Raw genomic sequence first — 21,298 nt, forward strand, 5'->3', positions numbered from 1 at the left:
TTTTTACAATGAAATTCCCCAACTTAATAACCAAAAATCCTTAAAAGAATAGTGTTGTTTTATAAACAACTGTTGGGCACTCTCAATATGTACACATGTTCTGGGCTTGCCCTGCAGTCCCTCAGAATGTACCATCTCAGAAGACACATAAATAGATAGTTATAAAGTAGTATAGAATGGAGATGAGCCCAGAAAGCTATATAAGACTAGAGAAGTCTCCCTAGAGGATGTGACATTTATTTCCACTCAGACCAAAGGATAGGTAAGAAGTTGGTTAAACACAGGAGAGAAGAAAGGTGTGTGCCCCAGATGAAGGTAACAACATGTTCAAGGACACTGGGAGCACTGTGGCTATTGACAGTCACACTATGGGGAGAAATGTATGTAAATAGATGCACTACTACTTGGGCATTGTTGTTATTGTTCAGTCACTCGATCGTGTCCAAGTCTCCTGTACAATGTTACGAACCTCCGTCCACAGTTCTTTAGGCACTCTGTTTATCAGATCTAAATCCCTTGAATCTATCTGTCACTTCTACTGTATAATCATAAGGGATTTGATTTAGGTCATATCTGAATGGCCTAGTGGTTTTCCCTATGTTCTTCAATTAAGTCTAAATTTTGCAGTAAGGAGTTTCTGGTCTGAGCCCCCTAGTCTTGATTTTGCTGACTGTCTAGAGCTTCTTCATCTTCGGCTGGTCATTAAGCATGCATATGAAGAGATGTAATCAACCTTTAATTCTATACCATTCAGGTTTCAAATGTTTCTATTTCAACCTTCAACTTTCCATTATTGGTCCCTTCAAAACCTAACAATGATACTCCTGTTAAGTTGTTCATCACAAATGTCAGCTACCTTTTCAAGAGAACTAAGGGCTCCCCAGGTGGCTCAGTGATAAAGAATACCCCTGTCAATTCAGGAGACATGGGTTCAAAGCCCTAGGTGGGGAAGATCCCTGGAGGAGGAAACAGCAGCCCACTCCCATATTTGCCTGGAAAATTCTGTGGACAGAGGACCCTGATGGGCTACAGTTCAAGGCATTACAAAGAGGTGGACACAGTTGAGTGACTGAGCATGCACAAGGAGAAATGACTGGTTTATCCCAGATCTGAAACCCTTGTATTTTACCTGTTTAAAATTCCCACATATAACTAAGTCTCCTAATCAAAGAAAAGCAATATTTTGAAAATCAGTGTATGTAGGTTTTTGTTGAGATGAGGCCAGTTACTCCAGAAGGGTTAATGTCTTTAGTTTTTTAGCTAATTGACTAGAGTCCCACACAATATTTGGAGAAGAAAGATTTGTCTGCCTAAAAATGTCAGTCTTTCATCTGGGTAACTGGTTGTACTAGACAGATGCTTCTGATGGTTGGAGAAAGGGAAGTCCTTCCTTTGTTCATTCCAGAAATAGAACAGAGAACACCAACTATATTAGAGGCACTGCTTAACACCTGTGGAATCTCTGACTCAATGAATAACTTCTGCATTGAAATTAACTCAGGTAGAGAGAAAACACAGAAAACTTGCCATGGAACCCATAATATCTACAATTATAGAATGCCTAAAATTAGTCTTTTTCTGAAGTTTGTTTGACTTTCTTGATAGCCAAATACTGGGCACATCAGTTCTTGTTTAAAATAAATGATTCTCGATATTCTTAACAGAGACGTTTCTTCTAACTTGCGAGTACCATTTCACTGTCTGAAGGGATCCTTTTGGGCTTTTGCAATGTAAAGCCCTTTAGGAATACCTTGTGGGATCAGAAGGAGACATATTTGTCATAACAGGAAAACTAAAAGGTTATTTTTCACTACAGTGCACCTTAGATAACAGGTATGGAGCACAAACTTCTACCTGTGTTAACTGTGCAAGTTTAAATGAAAAACTTGTCTATGATTATCAGGACTGTTTTAACCTAACTGATTATAATGGCATTTCCATAGATACTCTTAACGACCAGTTGAGAAAATGCAATTTCCTCCCAAATCTGTTTGATTTACCTGATTTCAAAATACTTATTCAAAAGGCACAGTAGCTCTTGTTGTTTAAAATAAATGGCCCTTGATGTTTTTACTAGATATTTATAAGCTATGAATTGATATTTTCCTTGCTCATAACAACAATTCTTTCATGCACATCACTTGAGAGTAAGTCAAACTGCATTCATTGATGCTGTGGTTGTTTCTAACTTGATGAAATATATACCCATATTTTTATAGGGCTACTTTTGCTAATAATCATAATGAAGCCTTAGTGACTTGGTGGGGGGGATGACCAGTATACCTAAAAATTCCCTGATCGTAGCTATGCATGTGATGAAAGAAATTACTTTAGATTTTTTTGAAACAAAAATATTCTTTCCTCCAGGCCCCCTGTTCACCTTAAGATGTTATATTACACATAAAATATAATTTATTTTATATACTATAATAAAATAATAAAATATTTATAAAATATAATATATTTTACACATATTGTTAAAATATGATATTGTACAAGATCAGTATGTTCCTGTTGTTGCTGTTTGGTTGCTCAGTTGTGGCCAAATCTTGGTGACCCCATGCACTGCAGCACACCAGACTCCCCTGTCCTTCACCATCTCCCAGAGTTTGCTCAAATGCATGTTCATTGAATTGGTGATGCTATCTAACCATCTCATCCTCTGGTGGGATCCAGATCCCAGTGATGCTTATTAACTGTGTGACCTTGAGCAAGTTAGCCTCCCGTAGACTTTGTCCCCATGAGGGACAAAGCTGACATTAGGGTTAAATGCTATAATGGCTATGAAAAAGCTTATGGTATGGCAGCTGACTTCCAGGTGTTCCACAGAGAACAAGCTGCTTCCAGGTGTAGCAACAGAGAACAATGTCTGTCATTAATTAAGAAAACAAGTACAAATAAACAAGGTATTGAGCAGTAAAAACTCATTTAATATAAAAATGGAGGTATTCAAGCAAACAGTATTTCAGGACATTGGAACCTCTCCCAGATAAGTCTAATACTAACAAGATTTCTGATAGAGTTAGGGCATGCTAATTTCACCATGGAATATAACCTAATCTTACATTTATTAGTTTAAAAGAAAATGAGGGAGTTCCCTACAGCAAGTGGTTGGGATTTGGCGCATTATCACTGCCGTGGGCTGGGATCAATCCCTGCTCAGGACACTAAAATTCTGTGCTGGGGTGTTGGGGCGTGGGGAAGAGAATGTGAAACTGTCACTTCCAGTTGTAACAGAATTGGTAATTTGGAACAACTGCTTAAGACAAAGAAAAAATACACAAAATATAAAAACATTTGCATAGAGGCATAGAAGAGTGAAAAATTACCATGATAGTGTAGAATTAATTACCAGACCAGAATTTAGAAAGGAATGAGGTCCAGGGAGGGTAAAAGTTTCTTAAGGAGAAACTAAAAATGGAAAAAAAAAAAGAGCTAGAAAGATGGTTTAAAAGACTGTAACCTTTAAGATTAAAGATCTAAACATAAGACCAGAAACTATAAAACTCCTAGAGGAGAACATAGACAAAACACTCTCCGACATACATCACAGCAGGATCCTCTATGACCCACCTCCCAGAATATTGGAAATAAAAGCAAAAATAAACAAATGGGACCTAATTAACCTTAAAAGCTTCTGCACATCAAAGGAAACTATTAGCAAGGTGAAAAGACAGCCTTCAGAATGGGAGAAAATAATAGCAAATGAAGCAACCGACAAACAACTAATCTCAAAAATATACAAGCAACTCCTACAGCTCAACTCCAGAAAAATAAACGACCCAATCAAAAAATGGGCCAAAGAACTAAATAGACATTTCTCCAAAGAAGACATACAGATGGCTAACAAACACATGAAAAGATGCTCAACATCACTCATTATCAGAGAAATGCAAATCAAAACCACTATGAGGTACCATTTCACACCAGTCAGAATGGCTGCGATCCAAAAGTCTACAAATAATAAATGCTGGAGAGGGTGTGGAGAAAAGGGAACCCTCTTACACTGTTGGTGGGAATGCAAACTAGTACAGCCACTATGGAGAACAGTGTGGAGATTCCTTAAAAAACTGGAAATAGAACTGCCTTATGATCCAGCAATCCCACTGCTGGGCATACACACTGAGGAAACCAGAAGGGAAAGAGACACGTGTACCCCAGTGTTCATCGCAGCACTGTTTATAATAGCCAGGACATGGAAGCAACCTAGATATCCATCAGCAGATGAATGGATAAGAAAGCAGTGGTACATATACACAATGGAGTATTACTCAGCCATTAAAAAGAATACATTTGAATCAGTTCTAATGAGGTGGATGAAACTGGAGCCTATTATACAGAGTGAAGTAAGGAAGGAAAGAAGGAAAGTAAAGAAGGAAAAACATAAATACAGTATACTAACGCATATATATGGAATTTAGAAAGATGGTAACAATAACCCGGTGTACGAGACAGCAAAAGAGACACTGAGGTATAGAACAGTCTTATGGACTCTGTGGGAGAGGGAGAGGGTGGGAAGATTTGGGAGAATGGCATTGAAACATGTAAAATATCATGTAAGAAACGAGTTGCCAGTCCAGGTTCGATGCACGATACTGGATGCTTGGGGCTAGTGCACTGGGACGACCCAGAGGGATGGTATGGGGAGGGAGGAGGGAGGAGGGTTCAGGATGGGGAACACATGTATACCTGTGGTGGATTCATTTTGATATTTGGCAAAACTAATACAATTATGTAAAGTTTAAACATAAAATAAAATTAGAAAAAAAAAAGACTGTAACCTTGAAATTAAAATACAGAAGCAGTGGATTGGCAAACTCAAAGAGTTTAAATATTTGATTCCTGTCAAAAAATTATATTTTTGTAAAATGAGCTTATAAAATTCTTTTCTTAAAATTTTTATTGAAGTATAGTCAACTTACAATGTTGTGCTAGTTTCTGGTACATATCAAAGTGATTCAGTTTTTTATATGTATTTTTTCTTTTCCATTATAGGCTATTACAAGATATTGAATATAATTCCCTGTGCTATACAGTAGCTCCTTGTTAAAATGATCCTATAAGATTCTTATACAACATCTCTTTCGAAGTTTCACAGGCCTAAGATAGCAGCAATAAACTTAGCATGGCTATCTTCAACCAGTCCACATTTTGGTCCTGCTTCTCTGAACCCTCCAGGTTCTTTGCATTTTGATTGATGCCCTTGCTCAAGGACATGGTGGTTAAAATGAGCCCTTAGCATATAGACCAAAGGCTCTAATCCAAGATCAACTGTGTAGTCTTAGACAAGTTACTTGGCCTATCTAAGCCTCATTGTCTTATTTTATACATTGGTGGATGAATGTACATTTCATAGGACTATTGTAAAGATGAAGTGAGACAATGAGCATTTCAGTTTTTAATACAGTTCCAGGCACTTAGTATGTATTCAATACATAATAGTTGTTATTAACCTCTTTGGATGTCAGTGTTTACCACACACCAGTTTCACAGCCATGACTAGTATCATTCAATTAGACCAACATTTGCTTGATGCATATCAAATGACAAGCACCACACAATTTTTGTGCCCCCCCAAATTAACTTGTTTTAATCCTAATGCCTAATATAAAGAATTCGAAAGTTGGGCCTTTGGAAGATTCTTAAGTTATACCAGTTGAATTGAATGAAATTGTGGGGTCTCTGGGAGTCGGACATGACTGAGCGACTTCCCTTTCACCTTTCACTTTCATTCATTGGAGGAGGAAATGGCAACCCACTCCAGTGTTCTTGCCTGGAGAATCCCAAGGACGGGAAGCCTAGTGGGCTTCCGTCTCTGGGGTCGCACAGAGTCGGACACGACTGAAGCGACTTGGCAGCAGCAGCAGCAGCGCATTCTAATGGAGAAGGCAATGGCAACCCACTCCAGTACTCTTGCCTGGAAAATCCCATGGACAGAGGAGCCTGGTGGGCTGCAGTCCATGGGGTCACTAAGAGTTGGACATGACTGAGCGACTTCACTTTCACTTTTCACTTCCATGCATTGGAGAAGGAAATGGCAACCCACTCCAGTGTTCTTGCCTGGAGAATCCCAGGGACAGAGGAGCCTGTTGGGCTGCCATCTATGGGGGGTTGCACAGTGTCGGACACGACTGCTGCGACTTAGCAGCAGCAGCAGCACATTCTAAAAGAAGCTCCAGAGAGTTCCCTAGCCTCTTCCACCATGTGAGGACACAGTGAGAAGGCACCAGTTATAAACCAGGAAATGGGCCTTCACCAGAGCTATGAGCAGTGAATGTCTGTTGTTTATAAGCCACCCAGGCTGCAGTAGTTTGTTGTAGGAGTCCAAATGGACAGACTTGAAATAGACACTTCTCCAAAGATACACAAGTGGTCAATAAACACATGAAAGGATGCTTGACATCATTAACGAGAGAAATGCAAACCGAAACCATCCTGGAGTATCACTTCACACCCACTAGGAAGGCAATCACAAAAAAAGTCAGATAATAAGCTTTGATGAGGATGTGGTGAAACTAGAACCCTCATACATTGCTGGTTGAATCTGAAATGATATGGCTGCTTTGAGAAACAGTTTGGCAACAAAAAGTTGCCATAGGACCCAGCAGTTACACTCCTCAGAATATACACAGCTCCAAAGAAATCCCTAGCCTCTTCAACTCAGAAATTTCCCTAGCCTTTCCACACATATTTTTGTGTGAAAAAATATTTTCACACAAAAACCTGTACACATTTGTTTGTAAATGCATTATTCATAATAGCTAAAAAGTAGAAACAACTCAGAAGTCCATCAACTGATGAATGTTTATACAAAATGTGGCTTATTCATGCAATGAAAAAATATTCAGTCATGAAAGTACTGATAAATGCAATGACAAGGATAAAACTTGAAAACATTAGGCTAAAGTGAAAGAAGTCAGATACAAAAGACCAAATATTGTATGATTCTAGTTATATGAAATACCCAGAATAGACAAATTCATAAAGACAAAAAGCAGATTAGTGGTTACCAGGAGATGACAGAGGGAAAAATGAGGAGTCACTGCTTAATTATACTGGGTTTCTTTTTTGGGGCGATGAACACATTCAAGAAATAGATTGTGGTAATGGTTGCGCAACCTTGTAAATATACGAAAGACCGGGAATTCCTTGATGGTCCAGTGGTTAGGAAACCAAAGTTCCAGGCCGAGGGCATGGGTTCAATCTCTGCTCAGGAAATTAAGATCTTGAAAGTCATGTGGCCAAAAATAGATAAAAAATACAAAATATTATATAAATATAATACGTATTTAAATATATATATAAAACACCAGAAATGTCCCTAGAAAATGAAATTAGGTGAATAAAGAATGTAATTTAATTTTATGTTGCCTAGTAGACAAACCTCCCTGCAATTCTGTATCAACTCCTAAACAAGTTACTTACTCTGTCAAGAATGGAGGAAACTAACACACACACACACAAACACACACACTTCTCTCTAAACCTAAACTGGATGCTGCTGATGCTAAGTCGCTTCAGTAGTGTCCGACTCTCTGCGACCCCTTAGACAGAAACCCACCAGGCTTCCCCGTCCCTGGGATTCTCCAGGCAAGAACACTGGAGTGGGTTGCCATTTCCTTCTCCAATGCGTGAAAGTGAAAAGGGAAAAGTGAAGTCACTCAGTCGTGTCCAACTCTTCGGGACCCCATGGACTACAGCCTACCAGGCTCCTCTGCCCGTGGGATTTTCCAGGCAAGAGTACTGGAGTGGGTAAAAGTCCATGGCTTGCATGGAAGCAACCTAACTGTCCATCAATAGAGGAAGGGGTAAAGAAGATGTGGTACATATGTATAAGGGAATATTACTCAGCTATAAAAAGGAACAAAATGGTGTCATGTAGGTGGACCTAGAGAGTGTCACACAGAATGTAGTAAGTCAGAAAGAGAAAAACAAATACATATTCACATATATATGTGGAAACTAGAAAAATGGTATAGAAGACCTTATTTGCAGAACAGAAATAAAGACACAGACATAAAGAAAAACATGTAGACACCAAGTGGGCGAAAGGAGTCGGGGCAGGGACGGTGAATTGAGAGATTCAGACTGATATATATGCACTACTATGTTTAAAACAGATAAGTAATGAGACCCTACTGTGTGTCACAGGAACTCTATTCAATTGACATAGCACTGTAAAGCAACTATAGTCCAAAAAAAAATACCTCCATGACTTGAATCAACTGTGGGCTTCCACTGTCTTAACCTCCTACTTCCTCCTGCCTTGAACCTACTTTTGTACTTTAACAGAAAACTCACCACAAAATGGTGTTCTATATGAAATATGATATGAAAATTAGCTGTGTAGTGTGAATGTCTAGAATACAGCAGAAACACCAAAACCCTTTCATTATACAAGGACAAGAAAATAACTGTGGCATCATTGTCTGGCCGGAAACCATAATTATAATTCCGTATCACATGGGAATGGTGAAATCAATTCATTCATAATGCGTCTTAAACCTCTAGCAGGAAAAATGCATTTGCAGATACTGTGAAATGGCACGAGCTGGCTACTTCTGCAGACTTTAGCTGCTGCTGCTGCAGCTAAGTTGCGTCAGTCGTGTCCGACTCTGTGCGACCCCATAGACGGCAGCCCACCAGGCTCCCCCGTCCCTGGGATTCTCCAGGCAAGAACACTGGAGTGGGTTGCCATTTCCTTCTCCAAAGCATGAAAGAGAAAAGTGAAAATGAAGTTGCTCAGTCGTGTCCAACTCCTAGTGACCCCAGGGACTACAGCTCACCAGGCTCCTCCATCCATGGGATTTTCCAAGCAAGAGTACTGGAGTGGGGCGCCGCTGCCTTCTCTGCAGATTTTAGCTACTTTCCTCTAAAAAACCAGAGTCAAATAGCAAGAGGGAAATGGGTGAAAGTAATGAAATGGATAGGCAAATCTCCACAAGAATAAAACAATAACCACCACATTTAAGCATCCATATGTAGCAGGGACTCTTCCAGGCTCTTTGCAGACCTCAGCGCTGCTCCTCAGGACATCCCTGCTTCACGGGTCTGACTATCACAATGTTAAATCCATTCTCACAATGGAGGAACATCAGAACTCTTCATATAATTTAATCATAGTAACAGTTGTCAATTTCATTCCTGCCAAGCTGTAAAAGATTAGTGTGATTCTCTTGTTTTTATTTTGGAGGGTAGAAAATATTTCTGTGAAATCTAATGAAAGTTAAAGATCATCTTTCCAGAAAAACGCATAGAAAGCATATAATTTTGAGGGGATGGCATTACAGAGCACTGAAGTCCATCCAGATTAAAAACCTCTGCTGTAGTTCTAACTTTATCATTTTTGAAACATTATATGAAAGACAAGTGTTGGGATCATTGAAATTAGGATCAAATTAATCTTAGGAATTCTTGTCTAGCAACCAAAAACATGTGGAAAGTGTAGCAGGACTAAAGCACTAATATAATAATAAATTTAAAAATTCTGTTTTTTCCATAGTAGCTAAAAATACACCAAGTACCTAATCTGATCTGGCTAGTATCCAGTCATTAGTTAGGAGGTATGCTGAAATGCTGGCTCAAGCTCCATCTATGAGAGGGCGTGAAGATGTGTTTAGCAAAAAGAATGTAACAGAAACTTTAGTTTCTCATTTTTTGAGAAGGAAATGCACTTGATTTTCTAAAAACAAACAAACAAACAAAAACCTGTACTACAAATTTTAGGTTTCCAAAGGTGACAAAGGTTTAAGAAACTGTTGTGTGTGTGTTAGTCACTCAGCTGTGTCAGACTCTTTGCCACTCCATGTACTTTAGCTTGCAAGGCTCCTCTGTCCTTGGGATTCATCAGGCAAGAATATTGGAGTGGGTTGCCATTTCCTTCTCCAGGGGAATCTTCCCAACTTGGGGACTGAACCCGGGTCTCCCACATTGCAAGCAGAATCTTTACCACCTGAGCCTCCAGGGATGCCCCAATAGGCTTCCCTATTTAGGCAATAATAAATCATAAATTATTAGCAAAATACCCAAATTTCAGTTACGCTAATACTTCTAGCTTGACGTAAAGGACTAGTAGATTCCAGTGTCAAGAACACAATTTTAAATGGGAACCAAGATTTATACAGATAAAAAAAGTTCACTAAATATAAAATAATTCATCCAGTTATGAAAAATTATTTAGTGGGTTATGTTCATTATCCCAAAGGAATATTATACACATATTTTTAAAACCTTTACAGATTTTTACTTACAAGGGAAATGCTGATGATATACCAAGTAAAAATAAAAAGGAGAAAAAATTTTGCCCCAATCAACTTTAACGATGTGTGTGTGCACACATTTAGCTTTATTGTAACAAAGCAGTTTGTATACCTTTAACATTTTAAACTGAGATCATCTTTCCTTTCCAGTGAAACAAAAAAGAAAAATAATTTAAAACAATGGTATTTTTCAAATGTAGAAAAAATACTATATACTCATAGCGGAGAAGGTAATGGCACCCCACTCCAGTACTCTTGCCTGGAAAATCCCATGGATGGAGGAGCCTGGTGCGCTGCAGTCCATGGGGTCGCTGAGGGTTGGACACGACTGAGCGACTTCATTTTCACTTTTCACGTTCATGCATTGGAGAAGGAAATGGCAACCCACTCCAGTGTTCTTGCCTGGAGAATCCCAGGGACAGGGGAGCCTGGTGGGCTGCCGTCTATGGGGTCACACAGAGTCGGACACGACTGACACAACTTAGTAGCAGCAGCAGCAGCATAGCGATTGCCTCTAGATAATAGAATTAAAGTTTATCTTTTCATATTTGTTTCTTTTTTCTTTCTTTTTTGCTGCATGGCCTGCAGGATCTTAGTTCCTGGAACCAGGGATTGAAACTGTGCCCTTCGCAGTGAAAGCATTAGTTCTAACCACTGCACTGCCTCTTCTAAACTTTCTAAATGCAAATTACATCACTTTGATTTAGTATGTTTTATTACTTTTTAAATAAAACGTAAGTTCTTTATGTAGAAACTCAAACCATTTTAGAAAAATTTAGTCAAAAATTTAAAGTCATATATTTTTTAATATATCCCTCCTACATCCAAAAAATCCAGTCCTCAGAGGTAAACGGTTCCAATGTTTGGTTTGGTAGGCATGTATCCTTCTAGAATTGTTTTCCAAAATTCCATTTACAAGTAGAAAAATGTAATTTTGAGTTTTCATGGTCTTTTTTCTTTTGAATTTTGAGCTGTCTAAACTTCGCATCTTGGTATAACTCAAACTGCAAATGGACATGGCTGTAATTTTAAACAACACCAACAACTGCTTCTTTTTAACATATTTTTAAAGCACTGCTTACCTTCCTAAAAACATTTTTCTCAAGTCTTCTTCTTAAATTTCTATTATAGGTATGTCATGATTCTAATATCTTTGGTACTTGAAAATGACATATATAGGATAAACCCCAAAATTTTTGGAGTCCTAGTTGCTAAGATGATATAGTAAGGATATATGGAATATGATGGTTTACAGTGCACTTTTTTTTAAAGATACACTAGTATGTGACATAGGCTGAATCTTACATTTTTTTTATGATATTTCATTCATTCATTGAGTCATTTGTTCAACAAACATTTGTTGAGCACCTATTATGTGCTGGCACCTTCCCTAGCCTGGGCTTTGGCTTTAGAAGTAAACATTTCACCTCTAATCATTGCTTTCTCATGATCCCCTTCTTTTTAAAGCTTCTCTGGTAGCTAAGCTGGTAAAGAATCCTCTTGCAATGCAGGAGATCCCAGTTTGATTTCTGAATCAGAAAGATCCCCTCGAGAAGGGATGGGCTACCCACTCCAGTATTCTTGGGCTTCCCTGATGGCTCAGATGGTAATGAAACAATCAGCAATGTGGGAGATTTGGGTTCAATCAGTGTTCAGTTCAGTCACTCAGTCGTGTCCAACTCTTTGCAACTCTATGAATCGCAGCGCACCAGGCCTCCCTGTCCATCACCAACTCCTGGAGTTTACTCAAACTCATGTCCAGCAAGTCGGTGATGCCATCCAACCATCTCATCCTCTGTCGTCCCCTTCTCCTCCTGCCCCCAATCCCTCCCAGCACCAGGGTCTTTTCCAATGAGTCAACTTTTCGCATGAGGTGGCCAAAGTTTTGGAGTTTCAGCTTCAGCATCAGTCCTTCCAATGAACACCCAGGACTGATCTCCTTTAGGATGGACTGGTTGGATCTCCTTGCAGTCCAAGGGACTCTCAAGAGTCTTCTCCAACACCACAGTTCAAAAGCATCAATTCTTTAGTGCTCAGCTTTCTTCACAGTCCAACTCTCACAGTCAGTATTAATGGGACATAAATAAATCAGAAAAGAACAAGATTTCTCTTGTTGCTTACTCGTTGCAGACATGAGCTGATGCTAATTACCATAGAATTTCTGGATAATCATGACTTGAGCACCTAGTCTCATTATCAAGGTAATGATTTGAATTGCTTAGATTAATCTGAATCATTTGTTAGTTGTGTTTTATTTTACTATGAAATTAATGCAAAAATATTTGATTACCAGGTGTCACTTAGTGGTAAAGAACCCATCTGCCAATACAGGAGACAGAAGAGATGATAGTTCAATCCCTGCATCAGGAAGATTCCGTGGAGGAGTGAAAACCAATCCACTCCAGTATTCTTGCCTGGAGAATCCATGGACAAAGGAGCCTGGCAGGCTACAATTCATGGGGTCGTGAAGAGTTGGACATGACTGAAGCGACTTAGCGCACACACACACAATGCAAAAATATGTGATTTCTGGTTTTACTTGTGCCACATCCATTATAGTATCACAATGACAGCCTACTTTATAAAGAGAATGACTTTTGAAGCTTTGAAACAATCAACTCTTGAAACACTAATCTGGAATAATTAAAAAAAAAAAAAGTCAAGAAGCTAACCAGAAAGAACTGGGGACACAAGCTCTATAGCAATATAAACGTACCAAACTACAATGCTCACTAGTAAGTGACAGTATAACTTGGATAATATGGATATTAGATGAAGGTGTTAAGTCAGTTTCACATTTTTTTTCTGGATAAGATGGTCTACACAAAATGGCAAGGTAAGATTTGAACCATATTGACAAGATTCTAGAAATTAGCATACACTGATCAGAATCAGTCAAGATCAGCATGGTTTTGTTGACATACTTTTTTTTTTTTTTATTGAAGTATACTTGATATACAATGTAGTGTTAGTTTCTGGTGTACAGCAGAGTGATTCAGTTTATGTATTCTAAACATGTAAGGTTCCTAGACACCAAAGGCTCTTTTTCCTATGGTCAGCTCTGTGGTGAGGTATGCTACTGAAGACTCAGCAGTGATCCAAAGAGATTCCTTAAAGGCATATTTAAGGACATATAACATCTGCCCTCAATTGCAAAACTTGGTAGCAAAAATTTGTTCCATATGCCATATATAACACATGCCAAAATGAAATCCGGCTGTTTGAAAACAGTAAGAAAAGCAGTGGCCAGGAGAGGCCTGTCCCACTCCACTCCTACTAACATGGATAAAATAAAATCAAACAAGTATGTCAACCAATTCCGAAGAGACATCTCCAGAACCAGACTGTTCGCACACTATCCACTGGATAGTGAACAGCTACTTGTTCCATTTGTATCATATAATACTATTAACTTTTAGCCTTTCAAGTACAACCTATAGGTATTGCTATTTTTCCAGGTGCACTTTCTATTAGCTAGGAAGGTAGCATGGTAACAAATAGCACATTTATGGTGTTATCTAGTAGCTATTAATTTAACCAAGCATAGAATAACCCTTTAATATTTGGGGGGGTGGAAATCAATATTAACTGGAGTACGGAATTTCCTGGCAGTCCAGTGGTTAAAACATAGAGCTTTCACCATGGTAGCCAGGGTTCAATCCCTGATCTGGGAACTAAGATCCCACAAGCTGCCTGGTATGGCAAAAAAAAAAAAAAAAAAACAACCACGCACACACACACACAAAACTGGAATAAATATTGAGACTATTTCACCTTGGCAACCAATTCACAAAGTGCTTAGTCATTCAATTATTCAATTCATGTAATTAAAAGGTCAGTTTTCATTCTGATCCCAAAGAAAGACAATGCCAAAGAATGTTCAAACTACCATACAAATGTGCTTGTTTCACATGCTAGGAAGGTAATGCTCAAAATCCTTCAAGTGAGGCTTCAGCAGTATGTGAACTGAGAACTTCCAGATGTTCAAGCTGGATATACAAAAGGCAGAGAACCAAAGGTTTAATTGCCAGCATCCATTGGATCAAAGAGAAAACAAATGAATTCCAGAAAAACATCTATCTCTGCTTCACTGACTACACTAAAGCCTTTGACTGTGAATCACAACCAACTGTGTAAAATTCTTAAAGAGATGGTAATACAAGACCACCTTACCTATCTCCTGAGAAACCTGTATGTGGGTCAAGAAGCAATGGTTAGAACCAGACATGGAACTATGGATTGGTACAAAGTTGGGAAAGGAGTACGTCAAGGCTGTATATTGTCACCCTGCTTATTTAACTTCTACGCAGAGTACATCAGGTAAAAGGCTGGCTGAATGAAGCACAAGCAGGAATCAAGATTGCCGGGAGAAATATCAATAACCTCAGATATGCAGATAACACCATCCTTATAGCAGAAAGCAAAGAACTAAAGAGCCTCTTGATGAAAGTGAAAGAGGAGAGTGAAAAAGCTGGCTTAAAACTCAACATTCTAAAAATGAAGATCACAGCATACAGTCCCATCACTTCATGGCAAATAGACGGATTTGGCAAAATAGTGACAGATTTTCTTTTCTTGGGCTCCCAAAATCACTGTGGATGGTAACTGCAGTCATGAAATTAAAAGTTGCTTGCTCCTTGGAAGAAAAGTTATGACCAACCGAGACAGCATATTAAAAAGCAGAGACATTACTTTGCCGACAAAGGTCTGTATAGTCAAAGCTATGATTTTTCCAGTAGTCACATACGGATATGAGAGCTGGACCATAAAGAAGGCTGAGTGCAGAAGAATGAATGCTTTCAAATTGTGGTGCTGGAGAAGACTCTTGAGAGTCCCTTGGACAGTAAGATCAAACCAGTCAATCCTAAAGGACATCAACCCTGAATATTCACTGGAAGGACTGATGCTGAAGCTGAAGATCCAGTACTTTGGCAACCTGATGGGAAGAGCAGACTCATTGGAAAAGACCCTGATACTTGGAAAAACAGGATAGGAGGAGAAGAGGGCAACAAAGGTTGAGATAACATCACCAACTCAACAGACATGAATTCGAGGGAACTCTGGAAGACAGTGAAGGACAGATAAGCCTGGCATGCTGCAGTCCATGGAGTCACACAGCTTCAGACACAACTTAGCAACTGAACAATAAAGGTCTGATACTGAAAAGCACCCTCGCTACTTGTAAACTTCTTTCACTATTCAATAAATAGAATAATGCATGTGTCAATATGCTAAATCACAAATACATATAAGGAATACCTAGCCAAGGGCAAATTCCTAGATGACTATGAGTTACTAAGTTAGTGGTTTTAATTATCTGTATTTCTTAATATGGAGAACTGAACAAAATTAGGTAGAAGAATAACACTTTAACTCTTGTCCAAAGATATCACTGGGAAGACTATTATCACCTTGTTGTACAATTAAAATAAATCATTGGGAGGCAAAAACACAATTTCCGATCAAAAAAAGTAAATCAAAATTGCTTTTATTTCTCCCAGACATTATTATTAACGTCTTGAAAACTGGCATATACCTTTGGGGGCTAAGTATATTTTATAAGAAAAAATAATTCTGTTTTAAAAATGCGTATTTATTTCATATAAGCATTAATAACAATATTAAGATTTAAAAACTATAAATGTATTTTCTCTCTCTCACTCCAACCCTCAATAATAAGTAAAATAATTCTGATGTGAGGAACAAACAAACATATGAAATATATTTGCTTAAAAATATTCTTGGTTATCAAAGTAAATGGGCTTCAATCATTGATAAGCATGTAAAGTATCAAAAGTCTGGTATCAAATGGTTAAAAATAAAACAAATAGGTCTATATTGAAAACTATAAAATATTGAAGTAAAGTAAGACATAAATATAGTATGGTCATGAACTGGAAGATTCAATATTGTAAAAAATGTCAGTCTCTCCAAATTGATATATAGATTCAACAAAAACACAATAAAAATTTCAGCATGGCTTTTGGTGGAAATTTACAAGTGGATTCTAAAATTTGGGTATTCCCTGGTGGTCCAGTGATTAGAACTCTGAACTCTCACTGCCGAGGGTGGGTTGGATTTCTGGTCTGGGAATTAAGATCTGACAAGCCAAGCATGCCCGGTCCCGAAAAAAGAAAAAAAGTCATGGAAGAACAACCAAAAAATAGCATAAATAAATATTTTAAAAAATTACTGAAGGACTTATATTACCAGTCAGCAAGAGTAGCAGTAAAGCCTAATAATGATGCGGGTTTAGATACAAAGATAGAAAAAAAGGCCAATGAAAACAGTCTATAAACAGATTCAGAACTAATCAATCACCTGGTTTGTGACAAAGTTGATGCTGTAGTGGGGAAAGTACAGTCATTTCAGTAATGGTGCTGGTCAAGTAGATACCCAGATGAAGAAGCATGAATCTTGACTCATCTCTCACACAATATGCAAAAGTCAATTCCATATCTTCATACAGCTTAATGTGAATGGTTTTAAAAAGTAGCTTTTAAAGAAGAAAACAAAAGAAAACAACTTCATGACCTTGGAATTTGCAAAATATAGACAAAATATTCTTAAACAGGAAATAAAAAGTTATTAAAAAGTTACCATAAAGAAGAAGAGTGGTAAACTGGACTACATTAAAGATAAGAATTTCTGTTCATTCAGTACTTCCCTGGTGGTCCAGTGGCTAAGACTCCGAGCTCTGAATGCAGGGGGCCCAGGTTTGATTCCTGGTCAGGAAACTAGCAAACAGATCAAACTAGTCAATCCTAATGGATATCAATCCTAAATATTCATTGGAAGGCCTGATGCTGAAATGGAAGCTCCAATACTTTGGCCCCTTGATGCAAAGAACCGATTCATTAGAAAAGACCCTGATGATGGAAAAGTTTGAAGGCAGGAGAAGGGGAAGACAGAGGATGAGAATGGCATCACCGACTTAATGGACATGAGTTTGAGCATGCACCAGGAGACGGTGAAAGACAGGGAAGCCTGGCATGCTGTAGTCCATAGGGTTGCAAAGAGTTGGACGTGACTGAGCGACTGAACAACAGGGAGCTAGAACCCACATGCTGCAACTAAGACCTGGTGCAACCAAATGTATCAATAGTTTTTAGAAAAAAGAAAAGAATTTCTGTGCATTAAAAAGCACAGGGAGCTCCCTTGTGGTCCAATGGTTAAGACTCTGGGCTTTGACTGCCAGGCCTGGGTTGTATCCCTGGTTGGGGAACTAAGATCCTGCAAGTCTTGAAGTGTGGCCAAAAAATAAGAAGCACAACTAAGTGAAACATTGTCATAAAAAAGATAAAGATATCTGCAACTACTTATTCAACAAAGAATTTGTTTCAACAGAATATAATAAACTCATGAATTAGTACTAAAAAGCCAATTTAAAAGTGAATAAAAGTAGGACTTTCCCGGTGTTCCAGTAGTTAAGACTCCACGTTTCCACTGCAGAGGGTAGGGTCAAGGAACTAAGGTCCTGCAAACTGCACAGTGAGGGGAAAGAAAAAAACAAAAAGAGCTCAATTTCATTAGTCATCAAGGAAATGCAATGTAGTGATATTACTAAACAGCCAATGAAATTATTGAAACTAAATAAGACAGAAAATACCAACTGTTGGATAGGGAGCAAATAAAGAGTCTTATGGAGAAGGCAATGGCACCCCACTCCAGTACTCTTGCCTGGAAAATCCCATGGATGGAGGAGCCTGGTGGGCTGTAGTCCATGGGGTCGCTAAGACTCGGACACGACTGAGCGAATTCACTTTCACTTTTCACTTTCATGCATTGGAGAAGGAAATGGCAACCCACTCCAGTGTTCTTGCCTGGAGAATCCCAGGGACGGGGGAGCCTGGTGGGCTGCCATCTATGGGGTCTCGCATAGAATTGGACACGACTGAAGCAACTTAGCAGCGGCAGCGGCAGCAAAGAGTCTTAATTGGATCAACCACAGCAGTTTGGTAGTATCCATGAAAGTTAAACATATGCATATTTTATGACAAAGCAATTCCACTCCTAGGAATATAGTCAATAGAATGCATGCATATATTCACCAAAAGGTTTCCATAAAAATGTCCATAGTACCACTACGATGTTTGTCCTCCTGTTCAGTTCTATACTGTAACATTCCACTGTGCATTAACAATAGGATGGATAGGCAATATGACATATGACAAAATAGAATAAATATTGTTAATACATGATATTAACAAGAGAATTTCTGTATTGCGATATATACATACACTGGAAAATAACACTACAATGAGGATGAATAACTATAAGCAAGACTATTGATGAGTCTAATAAACATAATATTAAGAAAAGGTGACCATAAACAAGAGTGTACAACTGTTCGTTGCTCTATTAGAATGAACTTCCCTCAGAGAAGTGTTCCCGATTTTCTTCTCTGCCTCTCCATACACTGTTGGATGAGTAGGTCTATAATAGTGTGAGAGTTCAATATAAGGACAACACAACACATCTTCAGAATCAGCTTTGTCTGGAAAAAGGTGATATTTTGGCAAGAGAGAGCAAGTGATGATATGTGAAGCAAGAGATGATATGTGAATATCATCTAATATAGGGAAACTTTGAAATAAGATATGAACAGAAATTAATTAATTAAAATTGTATTTCAAATGAACAATATAACCACGCTGAAGGGTGAGGGTAGTGTGTGTGAGAGAAAGAAACACTAATTCAACAAAACTAATTCAACAAATGCATAGTCTAAATTTGAACACACCACTGACATTTCAGTAACAGCAATAATTTCTGTCACCAAGATCTTGGTTTCTAATTACCATTCTCTACTGAAAAGAACCAAGTTTTCTTGGATAACTGTCATTTCATCTAGGGCAGGATGGGAAATAGAAAACCTTGGAACATTTGTGACAGAAAATAATTATTCAAACAATGGTTGAAGGTGCTCCCTGGCCAAATTTGAGCATCAAAATAAGTAATGATAATAAAGAAGTATAATCTACTGAATATAACAAAAATCTACAAGTTCATGCTGAAATAAATATATAAATAAAGTAAGAAGAAAAAGCTCTTCCTTGGAGTTTAAACCTAGTTAATAGATTTAGAAGAAATGATGGAAACAGCATCAGCTTTTGACAACTATCAGGCAAAAATCAGCAGTGAATACTAAAACTGAAGAGTGAAAATTTGAGGGATAGCTGTGTATTTACAAGCCTCAATGTCCCTGCAAGATATTTATTAAATACAAAGTGAAAAATACTGATTATACCATGGAGACACTACCTTTAACCAAGTGATAAAAATTAAGATCATAGATAGTGGGACAAAGGACATCATGCCCCTTTTATAAGAAGGTATTCAAACAAAGATGCATAACCCAGATGAAGTCACGAGGAAGCATTAGACAAACCCAAAGTGAGGGACAAAATAAGTAATCTGCACTTTGTAAAAGTAGCAATATCATAAAATATTGCAAAAATATTCTAACTCCCCCCTAAATCTTTGTATTATACTATTCCATTTATATCAAACCCTGGAAAATACAAACAAGTGTACAATGATGAAAAGATGTTTGCCTGAAGAAAAGGGGTGCAGGTAGGGGTGTAGAGACTATGAAGGAATTTTTGGTGAGTGATGGATTTTGACTGTGGTAATGATCACATAGTGTATGTACATCATACTTATAAATTGCATACTTTGAATATGTGCAGTTTATTATATGTCAATTATACCTCAGTAAAGTTGTTTTATAAGTCTAAGGAATTACTACAAATTAACAGAGGCCAAAGGGATATTTTCTTATAGGCCAAATAAAGTCTGTGGGTTAGATAATAACAATGGTTCATTGTTAATTTCGTAATTTTGATAATAATATGTGAGAATATACTTGTTTTCAGGAAATCTATTCTCTAGTATGTCAGGATAAAGGAATATCATGTCTATGAGAAACTTAGTCTCAATTAATTCAGAAAACCTATTTATGTATATGGAGAAGACATATCTGGAAGAGAAAGGGCTTCCCTCATAGCTCAGTTGGTAAATCATCTGTCTGCAATGCAGGAGACCTGGGTTTGATTCCTGCATCAGGAAGATCCCCTGGAGAACAAAATGGAAACCCACTCCAGTATTCTTGCCTAGAGAATCCCATGGACAGAGGAGCCTGGCAGGCTACAGTTCATGGGGTCGCAGGAGTCAGAGATGACTTAGTGACTAAACCACCACCATGGAGGAGACAAAAAGAGATAGCACAAGGAACTCTTTTCAGTACTCTCTAATGGCCTAAATGGGAAAAGAATCTTAAAAAGAATGGAAGGACTTCTCTGGTGGTCCAGTGGTTAAGACCCTGTGCTTTCACTGCAAAACACATGGGTTGGATCCCTGTTTGGGGAAATGAGAACTCACATGCTGCATGGGGCAAGCCAAAAAATTAAATTTTTAAAAAGTTAAAAAAAAAAAAAAAGAGTAGATAGATGTATACCTGATTCATTTTACTATACACCAGAAACTAACATATTTTAAATCAACTATACTCTGATAAAAATTATTTTTTTAATTAAAGTGATACAATAAAATACAAAAACAATAAAATGTGTAAAACAGATAGCTAGTGGGAAGCTGCTGTACAACACAGGGAGCTCAGCTCAGTGCTCTCTGTGATGTCCTAGAGGGGTGGAATAGCAGGTGGGTAGTAGACAGGCTCAAGAGGGAGGAAATACACATTTATTTATAGCTGACTCAGATTGATGCACAGCAGAAACCACACAACACTGTAAAGCAATCATCCTCCAGTTTCAGAAAATGTTATCATTTGCCTGAAAGCTAAACTAAATGCTCAGTACTGCAATATTTCCATAAATATATTTCTATAAATCTGAATTATGCAAAGTAAAAGTTTTTTATGCAGGCCAAGAAGCAACAGAACCGTACATGGAACAATGGATTGGTTCCAAATTGGGAAAGGAGTACATCAAGGCTGTAAACCGTCAACCTGCTTATTTAACTTATACGCAGAGTACATCATGTAAAATGCTGGGCTGGATGAAGCACAAGCTGGAATC

The 21,298-nt window shown here is 38.1% G+C and overlaps 1 protein-coding gene across 2 annotated transcripts in view; it reads right to left on the reverse strand.

The window, feature by feature from the left end:
• TET1 (tet methylcytosine dioxygenase 1) overlaps positions 1-21,298 on the reverse strand; it is a 137,975-nt gene that overhangs the window by 99,841 nt on the left and 16,836 nt on the right. The gene's annotated exons all lie outside the window — the stretch shown is intronic.

This window comes from Bos mutus, chromosome 28 (genome assembly GCF_027580195.1).
Source record: "Bos mutus isolate GX-2022 chromosome 28, NWIPB_WYAK_1.1, whole genome shotgun sequence".
Lineage (NCBI taxonomy): Eukaryota > Metazoa > Chordata > Mammalia > Artiodactyla > Bovidae > Bos > Bos mutus.